The following is an 18,851-nucleotide window of genomic DNA, read 5'->3' as shown; positions in this document are numbered from 1 at the left end:
AATCTTTACCAATCCTAAATCTGATAAAGGACTAATATCCAATATATACAAAGAACTCAAAAAGTTAGACTCCAGAGAAACAAATATGCCTATTAAAAAGTGGGGAACAGAGCTAAACAAAGAATTCTCAACTGAGGAATACTCTATGGCTGAGAAGCACCTAAGAAAATGTTCAACATCCTAAGTCATCAGGAAAATGCAAATCAAAACAACCTTGAGATTCCACCTCACATCAGTCAGAATGGCTAAGATCAAAACTCAAGTGACAGCAGATGCTGGTGAGGATGTAGAGAAAGAGGAACATTCCTCCATTGCTGGTTGAATTACAAGCTGGTACAACCACTGTGGAAATCAGTCTGGTGGTTACTCAGAAAATTGGACATAGTTCTACCGGAAGATCCAGCAATACCACTCCTGGGCATATACCCAGAAGATGCTCCAACATGTAATAAGGACACATGCTGCACTATGTTCATAGCAGCCTTATTTATAATAGTCAGAATCTGGAAAAAAACCCAGATGTCCCTTAACAGAAGAATGAATACAGAAAATGTGGTACATTTACACAATGGAGTACCACTCAGCTATTAAAAACAATGAATTCCTGAAATAAGGTACCCTAGTCACAAAAGGACACACATGATATGCACTCACTGATAAGTGGATATTATCTCAGATGCTCAGAATATCCAAGATACAATTGACAAAACACATGAAACTCTCAAAGAAGGATGACCAAAATGTAGATACTTCTATCCTTCTTAGAAAGGGGTACAAAAAGGAGTTACAGAGACAAAGTGTGGAGCAGAGACTGAAGGAATGACCATCCAGAGACTGCCCCACCCATAAACAACCACCAAACCCAGACACTATTGTGGATGCCAACAAGAGCTTGCTGACAGGAACCTGATATAGCTGTCTCCTGAGAGGCTCTGCCAGTGCCTGACAAATACGAAGGTGGATGCTCACATCACCCATTGGACGAAATACAGGGTCCCCAATGAAGGAGCTAGAGAAAGTACCCAAGGAGCTGAAGGGGTTTGCAACCCCATAGAATGACAACAATATGAACTAACCAGTACCCCCAGACCACCAACAAAAGAAAACACATCTCAATACTCATGGCTCCAGCTGCATATGTAGCAGAGGATGGCCTAGTTGGTCATCAATGGGAGGAGACACCCTTGTTCCTATTAAGGTTCTATGCCCCAGTATAAGGGAGTGCCAGGGCTGGGAAGCTGGATTGGGTGTGATGGTGAGCAGGGGGAGGGGGAGAGGATGGGGATTTTTGGAGGGTGAACCACAAAAGGGGATAGTATTTAAAGTGTAAATGAAGAAAATATCTTTTAAAAAATGCAATCCCCTTGCCACCAAACTATGGCTGTCAGTAGGTCCTGAATGCTCAAACTGTGAGCCCACATCAGCGTTTTCTTCAAGAGGGTTTTGTCATGTATTTTGTCATAGATATGAGAAGAATAGCTTCCATCATAGAAAACTAGTATTGAGGAGTAGGAACACTTATTAAGTTGCCTTCCACACTACACAGGTCATCCTATCCTGGTGAGTATATGGGCAGTACAAATTGACTTGGGGGCTTATATGTTCTTCAGTCACAAATTTGGGAAGAGTTTGAAGGTAGATCCTAGAGGAAGTAACGGAAGAATGTGGATAAATAAAAACTTGTAAGCAGGTATGAAATGTTCAAAGAATTAATAAAAGTATTTTGCTTAAATACAAAAAAAAAAAGATTTGGCTATAAGGCATTTTCTTGGTTATTGATGGGCAGGGCACAGCCCATTGTGGATGAGGCTGTCCTTCGGCTGGTGGTCCTGGGTTCTCTAAGAAATCAGGTGAGCATGCCAGGGGAAGGAAGCAGGTCTATAAGCAGTACCCCTCCAAGACCTCTGCATTAGCCCCGTCCTCCAGGTTCTTATCTTGCTTCAGTTCCTGTCCTGACGTCCTTCAATGATGAACAACCATATAGAAGAATACACTAAATAACCTTTTTCTTCCCCAACTTTCTTTTGGTCATGGTGTTTTGTTGCAGCAATAGAAACCTACCTAAGACATTTGGAAACAACTATGAGCAGAGAGGAGGAGTCAGATCTGAGGCACAGGTTTTGCCACACTTCCCAAAAAGATGTGGGCAAGCTGACTTGAAAGATGGTTTTAAAAATCCCATAGGACCTCAACCCGAGAGAGAAGGATTTTTTTTTTTGAGACAGGGTTTCTCTGTGTATCCCTGGCTGCCCTGGAACTCACTCTGTAGATCAGGCTGACCTCAAACTCAGAGATTCACCTGCATCTGCCTAAGTGATGGGATTAAAGGCATGTGCCACCACTGCCTGGCAAGAAGGATGTTTTTACACAATGTCCCAGTTACAGCTATGGCATGGGTTAGAAAATTCATTCTGAAACCTAAAGTATGGGTGTATGTCCAGTTGGTAGATTGCACACTGCTCAGTGTCACCTGACAAAGGGACATGAGTGTGAACAAAATCTAAGTTACACTTTGATGGCCAAGTCAGCCTATAGTAGGGATGCATCGGCCAGGACCAAGGGACATTTTTTTCTAACTAGACAAAGTCACATGAAGAGTCAGTGATAACACTGAGGGAAGTTAATTATCTGCTGTAATTCTAGTCTCATGGCACCTTTCGGAGTTTCTCAACCAATTCGTGTGATTGTCATCACCATTGGCTCTTCATCAGGAACAGAGCACAAGTGCATTACACTTTCATGTCTCAATCTTGCACTCATTCATCTCAACAAATATTTATTAAGGCCTTAGTATATGTCAAGTGTTATTCTGGGTGCTTGGGATTTGCCAGCAGACAGATAGCACAGTATTTTCTCTCTGAAGATGACGGTTTCAGGGGGTGAGTTGGCTCAGTAAACAACTCACATAATGAATGAATTAGAATGCAGTGAGTATTAGGGAGTATTAGGTTAAGCTTGCAAATCACAGTTTCTCAACCATAAAGCTACTGCTTCCACAGAGGTTAATAGATATCTTGAAGATGCATTGAGACGGTGCAAATCTACCCTTTCTCCTAAAAATTTGCATTCAACTGTAGTGTCCCTTAACAGATAGCCTGTAATGCTTTCAAAGATGTATTTTATTTATATGTATGTACCTCTGAGTGTGTGTATACCCCATGTTCAGGTGCCTGTAGAGGCCACAAGAGGGTGTCAGATGCCCTGGGGCTAGAGTTACAGTTGAGAGCTGCCTGCTATGGGTGCTGGATACTAAACTATCTGAAAGCTCTGAACCATGAAGCAACTCTCCAGTCTCTACCTGCAACAACCTTAGCTGTTGGGTTCTAGTGGTCGTTCTGTATGCTCTGCACTCCTTCTATTTTATTAGGAGATTTCTGTAAGGAAAGTCATCTTCCCCGTACATCTGTTTGCTCACAGATAACATAGTGTTATCAAGTCAGAAGTGAGTTCCAATTCAGGTGTTTGCCTTTATCTCCTTGTATAGTTTGGACTATGGGGACCTATTTCAGATTAGATCTTGTGTACTGACAACATGGCGCCAACTTTCTGACCACTCAGGAGAGGTGTGATCCCCACTCCTGTCCAGAAATTAACCGCTTCTCACAGAAACCTTAGCTCCTTCCAAAAGGTGTACAGTCACGAGGTGTGCTCAGAAGTCTCTGGATGCCATTACATTTATGTTCTCTAGGGAACTCGTCTTGACAATATGAGTGTGTGTGCTCACCCATGCAGCATGCCAGTATCGAAACTCTTATCACGATGCTTCTCATTCTAATTTATACCCCAGACTTTTGTAACATCTTTTTCTGGCAGTGACAGTCATGATCCTCCTTAATTAAAATATACTTATTTGTTCAGTCCTGGCATGCATTATCTCAGTGCCAGAATTGCTAACACATGCTCTCATGAGAAACTAACTCATGCATCCCACTTGTACAGTCCATTATTTTGTCTTTAGTCTTACAACATGGACATAAAATGGTGTTGCCAAGAGTAAGTTAGTTTCCTTTCTTCTCCACTCTCTTCAGTGTGGATTTTTAAAAATTCATTTGCAGTATAATCCAGTTCATTTATTACAATTCGTTTTCATTTCTTTCTCTCCCCCCCACCCCCATATTATGGTTGGTTGCTCTTAAATTTACTACAGTAAGATTCCCTATGGCACAGAGTTTTACAGGTTCTGACAAGCAGTTCGAGTGGTGTATCTGTCTCTATTTCATGACATACAATGATCCTGCTCACTGGATTGTTTTCTCTGTTAGCACTGTTTATAATTTACTCTGCTCTATCTGCAAACCTAGCATTTGGGACTCTTGATTCAATACACGGGTCTTTGGTGGACACTATTGTTATGAACCTTTAATAAAAAAGTTATAGACTCCTATATGTTCCTTTTAGAGACCTTATGCAGATTTTGTGCATGATACATTGAGTTTATTTTTGTGTATGCCTTGTGAGCTAGGGTTAAAGTTGATTGTGTGAGAGTATATGTGACTTTCTTGAAAATTTCCATTTCATTCATTTCACCCAATTTTTTCTCTGAGTGCATTGATGACAGTCATTCCTTATTTTAGCAGTGTCTTCTGTATTTCTTGGCTAATCAAACTAAAGATAGGTTAGTTTTGTTGTTGACTTGGGACATTTAAACACAGACACACACACACACACATACACACACACACACATTTAATAAAAATTCAAATGAAAACTTCACTTGTCTATGTCTCCATTTTTTTTTTTTTTTTTTGAGACAAGGTCTCACTATGTAATATAGAACTAGCAATGTAGATCTGGCTGGTCTTGAACTCCCAAAGATCTGCCTACACCTGCCTCATGAGTATTGGGAATAAAGGCATGCACCACCATGCCCTATAGTCTTTAGTGTTCTATGATTCAGTCCTATAAATATGCACCTTTGTCCCACATGTTCCCCTGAAGAATCTTCCTGGCAAGTGTAGTACCAGCTAAATTGAGCATAGTGCTTATGCAATACCAGAAATTGGTGCATTTTCCAATTCTTTGTGCTCATCCATGGTGGTTACAACTCTGCTTTTGTCTTTAGGTTTTGCTTAAAGAGGCTGAAAGTCAAGCAGATATGATATCCCAGGGCTGTCCCAGCTCATTACTGAACACACACCACTCTGATTTCATCAGCTCCACTCTTGATTTCTGGAATTAGAATTTGCAGATCATGTTAGCTTGCTGTAGACAGAGGTTCCACTTCCTCCTAGGACATACTGTTTTGGTCCTTATTAGATAATACCAGACTGTTTTCCAAAGTATTTTTTTTTTTAAAATCAGTTTATCCTTCTACCAGCAGTGAGTGAGAATTCCAACTGCTCCATACCTTTACTAACACATGGTTTTACTGGCCCTTTGTCTGTTTTGTGCTCACTCTACTGACCTATTTGGTTTCTGGATGTTGTCCTAATATATATATGTCATTTCCAGTAGTCCTGAGCCATGTAGATATTCTGCGGTACTCTCTCCCTAAACCTGTATTGCTTTTCTTTTCATATTTAAGTCCACCAAATAGAATCTTTGTGGGTATCCGGTTAATATCATTAAACAACAACAACCATCTTTTCTAGAAGACTTCTGCCTTCAGACCTTACTCCTGTACACTGGTCAATGACCGTTAAGGTTAGTCTTGCTGGTGTATTTGTGCTTCAGACAGTGTGATTGAACTCCTAATATATGTCTTGTAACAGATAAATAGTTTTTAAGAAAATAAAAAACATCAAAATATAACTTATGCAACTTCTAAATTTTGCCCTACTACAGTCTTCCATGTTTTTAAAAGATCCTTCATTAGTTTTAAAGAAATTAATAGTTTAAAAATAATAAACTCTATCTTAAAGATATGAGTAAAATATTCTAGAACACCTTATGTGTCAGCTGGAATTTGCATTTGGCAAACACGAAGCCCTCACATACCTCATTTCCCTCAAGTGCTTCACAATGTAAATATCAGCCACAGTTCCTGAGTGATCTCATTCAAATAACTCAACTGCGGCTGCGCTGTCCTGTGGCTTCTGTATTTTCACTGTTTGTTTTGAATCTGTTGTTTAAATACATGAATATACAGAACCAGACGAAACACAAATACCACTTCTGGATAGTTACAAACTTACCTTGGAAACAACTTTATTATTAAAAGTTTTTAAAATTCATTTTATGTAGGGTATATTGCTTATTTTTAGAAAAAGTCTTTCTTTAAATTTCAACAGTTAAGATATAATCTACACATACTCTCTTGTAGTAGAGGTCTAGAAGTCTTGGCAAATGTTTCATGCCATGTAACCACACCCACCATTAAGATATAAAATTTCTATCAATCTCCCTATTCTACTTGATGATGAGGCTCTCCTCTCACCTGTGCTCTGGAAATATATTTTCTATCTCTGATGCTTTTCTTTCCAGGAAGTTATAAATGGGATTGTGCAGCACAAAATCTTAAGTCCATCTTGCTTAATTCAGAGTGTATATTAGGTTGGGTCAGCCTCCCTCCCTCTTTCCCTCCCTCTCCCTCTCTCCGTACTTTCTTTGCTTCCCACTGCCATGAGGTGAGCAGGTTTGTTCTTACACATGATCCCTACTTCTAAGAGCAGTGTTGAGCAGACAGTCAACCAAAATCTCTGAACTGTGAGCTAGAATAACCCTCTCCTCTTTTTAAGTTGATTCTCTCAGGTGTTTTATCACAACAACAGAAAGCTGACTACAATAATATTGAAGCTATTTATTGTGGGAAAATGACACAGTTAGTTTTGTTATTGGCAATTTACCAAGAACACTTGCTTTCCTTGCTGTTTGATTTTAATAATGTGGCGAATTTTTTTCTGGAATTTTACATTTATCAGCATTTGCTGCAAATTCAAATTTCTAAATTAAGAAAATTCTGTCTCATTTAAGATCTGCTAAGATCTACCTTGGAGCTTTGGGTTGTTATTCTGGAAGTTGGAAAAGGCAGAGGGGTCAGGATACTGGCCTAAGAGTGGCTCAGGTGATGAGTCAGGAAATTGAAGCTAGGCCAGCTGTGTCATTAGACAGAATAAAGGCGAGCATAGACAGTGACCACAGGGCGTTTGTGAGTCAGAGGACATAGTGTATTTGCAGGGTAGGTATAGCTGGAGTGAAATCAGGAAACAGCAAGAGAGTGTGGTTGCAATCAGGGGCTGGAACAAGAGTTATCAACTTGGCTTGCATAGTCAGATCTACTGGGGCTTGAAGGGTTTGTTTGTTTTAGTGGATAGGTATTTGGGTCTTACTCATGCTCAATTAAGTTATAAGTTTGGCAGGGAGTGGGTTGCAAGTGAGTTAAGAAAGGGCCTGGAAACACAATGAACTTGGAGGGTAGATGACTGACTGATGTTTATCCAGGGTGGATGATAGATCAGTTCTTAGAAAAGAGTTCCATTGTATGGGCCAAGGGAGTACAGACACCTTTTTATGTGCTAGGTGGGTGGGGGTGAGGGGTGGGGGTGGGATGGGGGTGGGTCAGACATTGATGGATGTTTCCTCTGTAACACTCCACCTCATTATTAAAATATAAAATAAATTTTCTCTAGAACCCTCTTTTTAAAGTGCTTTAATTTATTTGAGAATTTTATATGATGCATTTTGATCATATTCATTTTGTCCTGCCAAGATCCTCTCCCTGTACTGTACCCTAAACCAAGGAAACAAGTTTCTGTTTTTTGGTTGGCCAAGAAACTCCTGGGCATGAAACTTGCCCTAGAGTGTGGCTGATAGGCTAGAGGCCATAACCACTGAAGAAACCTGACTGTCATCCAGCAGCAATTGAATGCCAAATAGCTTCTTAAGTAGGAATTGTGCTTCACACCCACCTGCGCCACTGGCTGGATTTTGTCTGGCTTGCACTTGTACAGATCTTGTGCTCACTGTCACAGTGTGGCTTTTCACCTCGTTTTCAGACTCTCACTGAACCTGGAGCTCTTACGTTGGCTAGACTGGCTGGCCAGCACACCCTGAGCCTGTCTGCCTTTGCCCAGCCAGTAACAGGCTTACAGGTGCACACTGCTCTGTCTGATGCTTTCCATGACTGTTGCCGATCCACATTTAGGTGCTCTTTGTGCTTCACCCACTGAACCATCTTCCCTAGTTCAGAAAAATTTCTTTACATTGGAAAATAAGTTATTTGACACCCCCCATTATTAACTTTCCTAGTGCATTTAACATATTCTATATTTTGGTCATTATCCTAAACCTTATTTATTATAAGGGAGAAACGCTTCTATTTAACCTGATTTTTTCTTGAGTAAGTAACAGAACATATTCAAGAAAAGAAAAAAAAGCAAATTTATATAACCTTATGTTAAATAATATATTTGATGACACCAGTATTGCTCCCTTTGTTTCTGATCTGTCTGGTGTGTTTCATACTATTTTAGCCAAGACTGACAAAGAAGGACAGTTTGCTCAGTTAACCCTAACAACCTTAGATGACACTTTTAGCACTCATTTGGGCCCAGTTATATGTGCATAAATAAGTCTGGTGGGTTTTAAAAACTTAGTTTGCTTTTTGAAGTTGATTGATCACTGTGTACAGACTGTGTGCCAGATTGTGTCACTCTGCTGTTTGAATAGACATGGTAATATTATAATCTCTCTCTCTCTCTCTCTCTCTCTCTCACACACACACACACACCTCTCTCTTTCATCTCTATCTCTCTTTCTCCCCCTCCCTCTCTCTCTTTGTCATCTCTTTATTTCTTTTTAAATTTTGCCCTTTATTGGTAAAAACAAAATCACTTTATTCTAATTACAAATAAAACATCACATGATGGTTTTAGGACCCTTTGCTTTTAAACTTCTGTTTTATCACATATGAGGGGTGGACCGCAATAGCATATACCTCATAAAAATGGGGTGAGAAATCACATCAATTCAAAGCACCAATCCTGTTATATTGTAAACAGTTTATAGATGTTCATTTGAAAAGTTGGGCCTCTCACTCTGATCCTGGTACTGTACAGGGTTGTTCTAGCCAGTGTGACAAATCTGTAAGCATCTCCAGAAAAAAGACAAGCTCTTTAAGAGCAGTGGGTGGATCTTTGTCATGTCCCACAATGCCAAGTTAAGTAGACTCAGTAGTGAATTTAGGTTTCTGGCTCTGTATCATCACAAATGCCACTGGCATGACTGAGCCAACGAGCTTCAAGAATTTTCAGGAATTCTCCAGGAAACTGCCTATAAAAGCTTTCAGTCTGGCTTCCCAGATCCTTCTGCCTTTGAACGTTTGTCAGTTGCCTGTTCAGTTTCTCGGCTGCCTTTTGAGTTCACAAATGAATTTAAGACTTCCATGATGCCCACAGGATGTGTGTATTTGGGATGTTGGTAGTGTCTTTTCAAAGCTGTTTCCCCTACCCCCAGCTTGCGTTTTGGTCCTACAGCATCTGATGGGGCATGTATCTTAGTAATTTCTCCAGGAGCATTTTCCCTCGCTGTTCTCAGTGCCGTTGGGGATTCACAGTGGTGTAAATTGACAAGATGCAGTGTTTTTTTTTTTCCCCTCCTCCCTTTCTGCTTAATGGAACACCCCACCCCACCAGAGAATTTTCTAATTTTCAGGACGTGCGGCACTTTTTGTTCTGTTTTTCTACACCAACAAATGTTATCACCAAATCTCTAAATCTGTGGCTTTGGATTTGACCCACCTTTATCCTCATAGCTCCAGAAAAACTGAGGAAGTCCCACTTATAAGGTACAAGGCAGGATGTTCTCAGGCTTGGAGGCAAGGCAAATCTGGGGTTGGGGAGAGCTGGGTATATATTTGACTAATGAGGAGTGTGCCCCCACACTCCCATCCCTCTGTTCAAAAACAGGCATAGAAATGCAGTGGACACTGTTTTCTGAGATGGAAACTTATGTCCCTACGAATGCCAGCCCAGGTACAGGGGATGTGTCCCCTCCCGGATGTCCTGACACTTCAGTTACTTTAATAAATAGCACTTCACACCGCACAACTCGCCCTGGATTCTGAGGCCGAGGGAAACAGTTTGGCTGTGTGTGTGATTCATGGCGTACTGGTTTCTTGCTAACTGTGGTCTTTCATAAGTCTTAAAAAAAATAATATCTCAGGCTTTTGGCTTTACCAAAAGATGCCATGGCTCACTGATTTCACTCATGCTGTCTCTGCATTCCTGCTTTTTTAAATAGGAAAAAAAAAATCATGACCAATTCATACGGTTTAAAAACTCAGTTTTCTTTTTAAAAAGGAGATATAAGTGAGAACAGGGGAATGTCTTTCTTCACCCTAGCTCTCCACTCCTTTCAGACAGCCTCTTCTGTGATTGTCATCGCCACTAGCATGATTTGTATCTTTCTGGAACATATATGAATATCCATTCTGTGCATGCTAGTTTGTATCTTGTTTTTCCCACTCGGAGTTTCTTCCCATTGCCTCTCAGAGTACCTGGCCATTCTTTTTAAGGCAGTTAGGCCAGTTCTTTTGCATTTTGATTTAGGGAACAAGAAACCTGGCATGTTTTTTTTTTTTTTCCTTCTGCTCCAGCCAGCCACTGAGCATCCCACCTGGAAAAGCTTCGTGTGGTATAATTATGGTGGCTCTAGGAACTTCTCCTAGTTTCACAACATTTCCTCTCCCCAGCATCTCCAAGCCTGCGGTTCCTTAATTAGACCTGCATAGCATTGATTTTAGCTTTGCCCACCTGCTCCAACACAAATCATCTTGGGGATTTTGTGTTTCATCCCAGTCTTAGAACCAATGAATTTCTCAGACATTTTCCTGGGAATGCATTTAACTTCAACAGAAAATAGTCCAAACTGGGAAATCTGTAAAGTGGGTAGTGTGTGATTTATTTCTGAGGAGATGTCTACTCACTTCAGATAGACAACTGAAGATAATCAAATTACTTTAGGACTATGGGTGAGGGAAGATAGGACTCAAAGACAGTATCAACAAAAGCCCACCCTGGCATGGGTAACTTCTCACAGAAGCAGGAAACCTGGAGCTCACTGCAGAACTTGCAAGTATGTTTTCCAGGTAGCTCAGGTGGTGGCTGCCTCTTCTAGGCAGCTCAGCTGGTCTGAGAGTATCTTTCAGTACTTCTTACTGCTTATATAAGCTTGGGGATGGAGGGACCTAGTGAATCTGGTCAGGGACTTTCAGAAGTTATTGACTTCCTGAGTATTAAGGCACTTCCTTGCAGGAGACAATGTTTTGCCTCCTTTTAGAACATCCTGGATCTTAAAGAGCTTCCCTTCGAGAGGGAATGCTTTATTCTCAGAGGAAATTGTTGTACAGCAGAGGCTATGAGTATGTCCGGGGAGGTAGGAGAGCCCGAGCCTCTACCTGATCACTCCCCAGGTTTCTCCCCCTAGTCAAGTCCCTGTCTCCTAAGGTCCCACATGGCTCATGGTCCTGTTAAGGCAAGATGGAATACACAGAGGCTTTCTCTTCTGTTTCCCATTTATCACAATGACCCTCAGGAGTCCTAGACAACTAGTCTTGGCTTTATTGAAGTCTCAGGAGTTCTCATTTCTCTAAAAAACAACCACATTGTTAAGAGAGAAAGAGTTATGATTGTTGTTCTTAGAAAAATGAACAAGTGCATAATTACAATGTTTATGTTGCTATTTATTGAGCATGTATTTATGGACTGCTGGGCATTGTGTTGGGCAGCTCTGCATATTTAGTCTTAGTATTCCAGACAAATGGACTTATTGAAACCAAGTGGGGAATAGGGCAAAGATTCCACCTTCATTTGTTTGTGGTTACCCACTTTTAGTTGTCAAAAGCACTGGGGGTTAGGCAGTGTTTGTTTCCCACTAGCTTTGCTATAGATGCTGGGTCTACCAGGCATGTCATTAAGATGGGGATTGCCTGGGTTGTTTTTAGGAAAGCCACTGCTTGCTGTCTCACTCAAAGAGTTGAAGCAACTGACCCTTCACTCGGACTGGCATGCATATCAGATCAATGACCTTTTTTGATATTGAAAGGCCCAAACATCCAACCTTATATGAGCTAACGCCGCCACTTTCTGAATACATATCCCATGGAAAGCTGCAAAGATCATTATGCAAATGAAGACCACTCACCCCCCACTTACCTTTCCTCTGGCTTCAAATCTCCATGTTCTTTATTCCACAAATCCCTCTCTATTCTTTATCCTTTTCATTTTTGCAACAAAATATTAGACAATAACTTATATGGAGGAAAGATTCCTTTCAGCTCACTATTCAAGGGTCTAGTCTGTTGTGAGTGGGAAAGTGTGGAAGTGAGAACAGTCTGTGGGTGTGGCAGCAGGAGCATCAGGCTGCCTGCTCACATCTCTATGGATCAGGAATTAGAGAGGGCAGGAAGCTGGGCTAGACTATATATGTCAAAGTCTACTTGCTAGTGACTCACTTCCTCCAGTGAGACCCTACCTTCTGAAGGTTATAAACCCCCCTCTCAATCGGTGCCATCAGCTGGGGACCAACTATTGAAATATATGAGCCCGTGGGGTAGATTTTGCATTTGAATCATAGCAGTTCTCTAAGCCTTATCCTTCGGGAGGCAGATTTAGTACTTGCTCTTCTGTTTCTGCCTTGTAAGTAAATGCTCCACTTTTGCAAACCTGACAGATCCATGATTGGTTGGCACATGGTTCAAAGGGCAAAAATAGGCCACAGTGAGGTATCATTACCCTTGTTTAACCAATGATGATGATGATGTAATTATAATCTAGGGCTCAGAATATTTCATGCTTGAAGTAGTCAAAGACTGAGTTGGTATGCAGGCTGCTTCCAGACTAAAGGCTCCTGCTCTGTGGTTCCTCTTCAGCCCTGTGAGTCTAGTGAAGGGCCTGTCTTGAGTTCTATCAAGTGTGGGTTAGCACTGCTGGAGGCTCGGTGAACAGGCTGCATTGTGGGACATGAGGGTGGCCTCAGTATGCACAGCCAATGTGTACGCACACACATGCACACACACACAGGTGGGCAGACATGTCCTCAGATGGACAGAGACAGGAAGAAGGAGGAAGACTGGGATGTTGCTGTGGTAGCATGTGTGGGAATGCTGATGGTTGCTGACACTGTTGTGTGTATTCATTGTTGCAGTCATTGGCTTTCCAGTCTTATAACAAATACCTGAGATGCTCAATTTATAAAGATAAAGGGTTAAGTCTGGCTCATAGTTTCGGAAGTTTCAGTCAATGTCCATTTGGTCTCACTGCTATTGAGGCTGTGGTGAGATAGCTTACATAGACAGGGTGTATTATGGAAGCAAAGATGATTACATAATGATCTCTGGGAAACGAATGAGAGAAATAGGAAAGAATCAAAGGCCCACCCACTTTCGGGCATATCCCAAAATAAGACTTCCCAGCAGGCTCCACTCCTTAAAGAATCCTCTTATCAGTGCAAGGGCGTGTATTTAACACATGGGGGCTTTTCAGCATGTCCCAGATCTAAATTAGCCACAGATGAAGTATTGATCTGAGAACTTCAGATTATTAAACTCCATCAGTCTTTAGAGTAGTCTTAGAAACACGTGCTATTGTTGATCTGTTTACAGAAGGACAACAGAGCAATAGAAAGGAAAATCTAGTTTGCTACAGATTTTACAGTCAGTTAAGTAGGGTCTGGTTTGGAAATAGGTGTGAAGCTGGGAAGTCCTGAACCATTTGCTCGTCCACTTTTTTTCTCTTTATTTCCCAGTGGAATGCCTTACAGAATATATTAAAATAAATATTTAAATATATTTTAACTAACATTTAAGTGTTGTGCATATTTATGGGTACCATGTGACATGTTGATACATGCATACAACCTGCAATGAACAGATCAAGGTCCATTACATATCCTTTGCCTCACACGTTTATCATTTTTCCTGTGCTTAGAACATTCAAAATTTTTTCTATTGGCTACTTTGAAATACACAGTTAATTATGGTTAACTACAGTCAATGACTAACCATTATCCTAATCCTACCATTTTCCTCCTATCCAACTAACTGTACCCCTATTGTACTCACTAACCAACCTTTATCATTCCTTCTCCCATCAGTCGCCTCTCAAGCTCTAGTAACCAGCATTTTACTCCTGCATCTAAGAGATCAATTTTCTTATCTCTTCTATATCACAAGAACATGTAGTATTTGTCTTTCAATTACAGACTTATCCTTATGGTGATTTGTAAGACCAAACTAAATATCCTGTCTTTCCTGGAATCTCCCATCCTTAGTTCCTCATGGTTTGGGGTCCTGAGTGATTAGCCAGCTCCTCCTAGATGACACCCTTAGGAGGCAACACACACACACACACACACACACACACACACAAGCACTCTTGTGAGTACAGTTGACATGGTTTGATAGTTAAGTCTTTAAATACAAATTTCTTTTATAAGAATTACACCTTTTGAGTTTGGTGGTTCGCTGTGTCTGTGTCACATGCATGTGGAGGTCAGAGGACAACTTTTCAGGAATCAATTCTTTCTTTCCAGCATGTGGGTTCCCGAGATGGAACTTCTATTTCCAGCCTGGTGGCAAGTGTGTTTGCCGGCTGAGCCATCTTGCCAGCTTATTTTAGCTATAACATCACAGGTATCTTGAGGTCATGGAAGGTATGTCTTCCTCACCAGTGATGAATATCACAGTGCCTGTGAAATGGCAGATGTTTCCTGTATGTTTCTTGCATGACTTTTGAACCACGTTCCTCTTCAGACTCCCAGTGGCATTACAGGTTATTCAGAGAATCAGACCATCCACGACATTGCAGTGCAGGCTCATGGAGCAGAAGAACACTGGTCCTTGATGTTCAGGGCTCAGGGCTGCTCTGTGGCCCTCCTGTCTGGGTTGGCTAGGTCTTCTGTTCTCAGGGCAGCAGTATTATTCCCACTGTGGTGACATCAGTCATCTTGCAAAATGCATCTCTCTGCTCTCTGTGTTTATGCCAGTAGCACTGTGGGTGGTTGGCTCTGCTCACCTTATGTCCTGCTTACCGTGTGTCCTGGGTTCTGACCATAACTTAAGCATCTGTCTGATGTGTTTGTCATTTTCCAGAGTGAAGTGTCCCCCTTGTACCTTCTTAGCCAGTTATAGCTTTTATACATGGCCCAACCATGGATTCCTGCCTGTGGTAAGGTTGATCTTGGAAGAATCTGCAATTTTCATTGGATTTTATGCATGGAGAGAAATACTCAATGCAATCGCTACTTTATTCAGCGTCCAGCTTATGAATTTTGAAAGGATCAATGCTAGTTTAAATATGTAGACAGAAGTCCAGCCAGGGAGGCAGATCAGTGCCCTATTCAGCCATTATCAGAGAAACTTCCTCCTGCAGCAGATGAGAGCAAAAAAGACCCACAGCCAGACAACGTGAAGAGAATGAGAGACCTTGGAACACTTACCTCTAGCTGGGAGGTCGTCATCAAATACTTCCCCTCAGAGCTCAGGAAACCTTGTGGAAGAAGAGGCAGAACAAGCATGAGCCAGAAGGGATGAAAGACCCCAAGAAAACAAGGCTTTCTAAATCAACAGAATTGATGCACCTATGAACTCACAAAGATGGAGGCCGCATTTACAGGGCCTGCATGGATCTGCACCAGTTAGGGTTCTGGAGCTGAAAGGAGAAATGGACACATGGCCCCATCCCTAACCCAGAACCCATCTCTAATTGTTATCCACTTGCAAATGAAAATTTAGTTTTTTTTCCAAGGGAGTCTCACTGGGGAAACAAACTACTCTTAAGGGTAAAGCTGCGTGTCCAGCAGGAGATGCCAACAGGAAATTAACTCAAGGGCATCTTTGAGGTTGCTTCCCTCATCATGTTTTCAAGGCTCTATCGTTTTAGATTTTTAGCTTATTATTTATATTTTATTTATATCTTTTTTTCTTCTCTCTTTTTATCTCACAGGTCCTTTGCATATATATTATGGCATCCAGTTCAGTGTTTTTATGGGGTCCCTGAATGTACAAATAAGTGGGTATCTGTTTCTTGTGACTTCTCTTGGGCTCTTTTTCTTCTGTGTGTTTGTTTCGTCCAATTCTGAAATGCATTGCTTTGTTGTTTTAGATTTATATGATATTACAGTGTATTATATTATCCTATAGAGGCCTGTTTACTTTTGAATGAGAGGCAGAAAGGGGTAGATCCAGATGGGGTGGGAGGAGGGAGGAACTGGGAGGGGTTCAGGGAGGGGAAACTGTAACCAGGATATGCATTGTAAGGAAGAAATGTATTTTCAATAAAAGGAAAAGAAGAAACAAAAGGATTAATTCAGTAAGATGACTTTAATAAAAGCATTAAAATAAAAAATAAAATAAATATTTAGGCAGTATTTACATGTGCTTAAATAAAAACAAACTGGTAAATTTAACAAATCCAATTTCTCCCAATTTTAACATCTTATCACATTTGATTATTCATTCGATATTTATGAATTCATCTATCTATCTATCTATCTATCTATCTATCTATCTATCTATCTATCTATCTATTTGTGTATACATGTGGCTGGAAGCTAGGGTGTATGTGTAGAACCAGAGACAGCCTTTGGGAGTCAGTTTCTCCTTCTACCTTGTTGGTCCTTAGGGACTGAATTAGGTTGTCAGATTTGGTAGCTGGTACTTTTACCCACTGAGCCCTCTCACTGGCCCAGTTCCTCCTAAATTTAAAATTTAATTACCCACAAATTTAATATTATCATATAACTTTGGGTTGTTTAAAATGGAGCTGGGGGGGCGTGGTTTACTCCACAATGTGCCAGCGGAACAAGCCTAGAGGCCTGTGTTCTGGTTCCTAGTCATCATATTAAAAAGTCAGGCACAGCTAGGATCATTTTAAACACAGTGGTAGCAGATTATTGGGGGTGGAGTGGAAGAATGGGAACAGATGGATCCCTGAAGTTCACTGGCCAACTGGCCTAGCCAAATAGATGTATACCAAGTTCAACCAGACACTGTCTGCTTGGTCTTTTTATTTATTTTTATTTTATTTTATTTTATTTTATTTTATTTTATTTTATTTATTTATTTATTTATTTTTGTTGGAGACACTGGTGTCAAAATCAAGATACTTTACGATCCATTAAGTGGAATACTCCTTAAATGAAATAGCCGTAGAAAGGACATTCCAACCAAGGAACAATCATGTTTAAAGGCCTTGGGTCAGGACATAGGTGGAAAGCATCAAGGCCTTCATGGTTGGAGCTCCATCAAGCAGGAGTAAGAACTGGGGGCGGAACACAGCAGGAACAGGGGCAGCTCATGAAGTCCTTTTAACCTTTGGTGAGAATGATGGTTCCAAGCTTTAATAGGAATTACAGGGAGCTCATCCTAGCTGAGACTCAGGAGGCAGAAGCAGGTAGATGTTCAACCTGATCTACCCAGTGAACTCCTGGCCAACCGGGGGTACTTAACAGAGTGAGACCCTGTCTCAAAACAAAGCGATTTCCTGGCACTTAGAATGAATTACGCTCATGCTGGCTTGTCATCATTTCCTCTCTGTCACCTGCGTGGTCCTGACTTCCACATTTCTCATGCTCTTCTTTCTCTGTTCTCCAAGCCCATGTCCTCAGCAGATACTGCCGTTGTCTTTCAATTGTTTTAGACAATTTCTCTTCATCTTGCTCTTTTATGCAGCTACCCTGTGAGGCATCCATGCATTGCTAAGCCATCTGGAGGGAGAAGAGGCTGAGGAGGGACCTCCTCTCTGCTCAGTTGTAGGGGTTCCCAGGCAGGATATGCTGCCCTGAAGAATGGGGGTTGATGGGTATCTGGCTGGTAAATGGGGTCTCTGGCTACAACATAGTCACTGCCTGAAAGCTATTGTGTAGCTAGCCACCACTGAGTTACAGAATTTGCATTGCTGAAATAGATCTGTTGTAGGAAAGCTGGAATGTCTGTCTCCTTTGACACCTGTTCCTGATTGGTCCTACAGCCTCCTGCTCTGGCCATTGCCTGGTCAGATTCTAAGATTATCAGCTGTCATGGTTACAGAGACCTCAGTCAGTCCTTGGTCGTTGGCTGAGGTTCCTCCAGGAATCTTCCCTCTAGAATATATGCTTGCTGGGTCTGGTCTAGCAATAAGCTCTCCAGATTTGGCTCTCAAAGGTTTGAATCCTGGGCTCATTTGGGCTACCTCATGTCATCTTTAGGAAGTAGAGATTAGCTTGCAGAGGAACATTAAGAAGATGGTTTGGGGTGACCAGGACCCTGATCTGGGAACCTCTCTTTTCCTTTGGGCACTAACTGAGACATCTCTGGCTTCTGCCTCCCCAACTGCGATATTGGTTGTATGGTCTGGATCAGTAGATTCGTGTTCTCTGCTCTTGGTCCCTGCTTCCCAGATGAGTATGCCTGGCTTCTGGTTTTGATCAACTCAGAGGCTTCTCCCAACCTCAGCCCCAGGAGGAATCTCTTCCCAGTTATTAAAGAGATTGTAAATCCATTTCCTTCAGGGCCTTGCCTGCCGGCCACATTATCCACTCCTGTGCCTTCTGTCATCTGTCTCCATTGTATTTCTTCTTGTCCTTCTCCCCAGCAATTAGCTGGCATCTCAGGACAGTCTCCATCTTTCTCCCCAAAATGCACTGGCACCTTTACTGGAGAACAGGTGGAAGCCTACTGACATTTTAAAAACAATATTGGCTGGTTCTGAGGGTCAAAGTGGAGCAAAAAAGACGATGCTATTATAAGAGTCCAGGTATGACACGTTGGAAGCCCTAGCATATGGGGTCTAGTGGAGGGTGACAGTGGCTAGGTTGAAAGTATTGTTTGAACTAGATTTCCTGAGGACTGGATAAAGCATTAAGGATGACTCTAATATCTACCCTCAGAAGAGTGAAATCAGGTCCACATCTCTCATACAAAAAAAAAAAAAAAA

Source organism: Mus caroli, chromosome 13 (genome assembly GCF_900094665.2).
Source record: "Mus caroli chromosome 13, CAROLI_EIJ_v1.1, whole genome shotgun sequence".
In the NCBI taxonomy this organism is placed as follows: Eukaryota; Metazoa; Chordata; class Mammalia; order Rodentia; family Muridae; genus Mus; species Mus caroli.
This window is presented reverse-complemented; position numbering follows the sequence as displayed.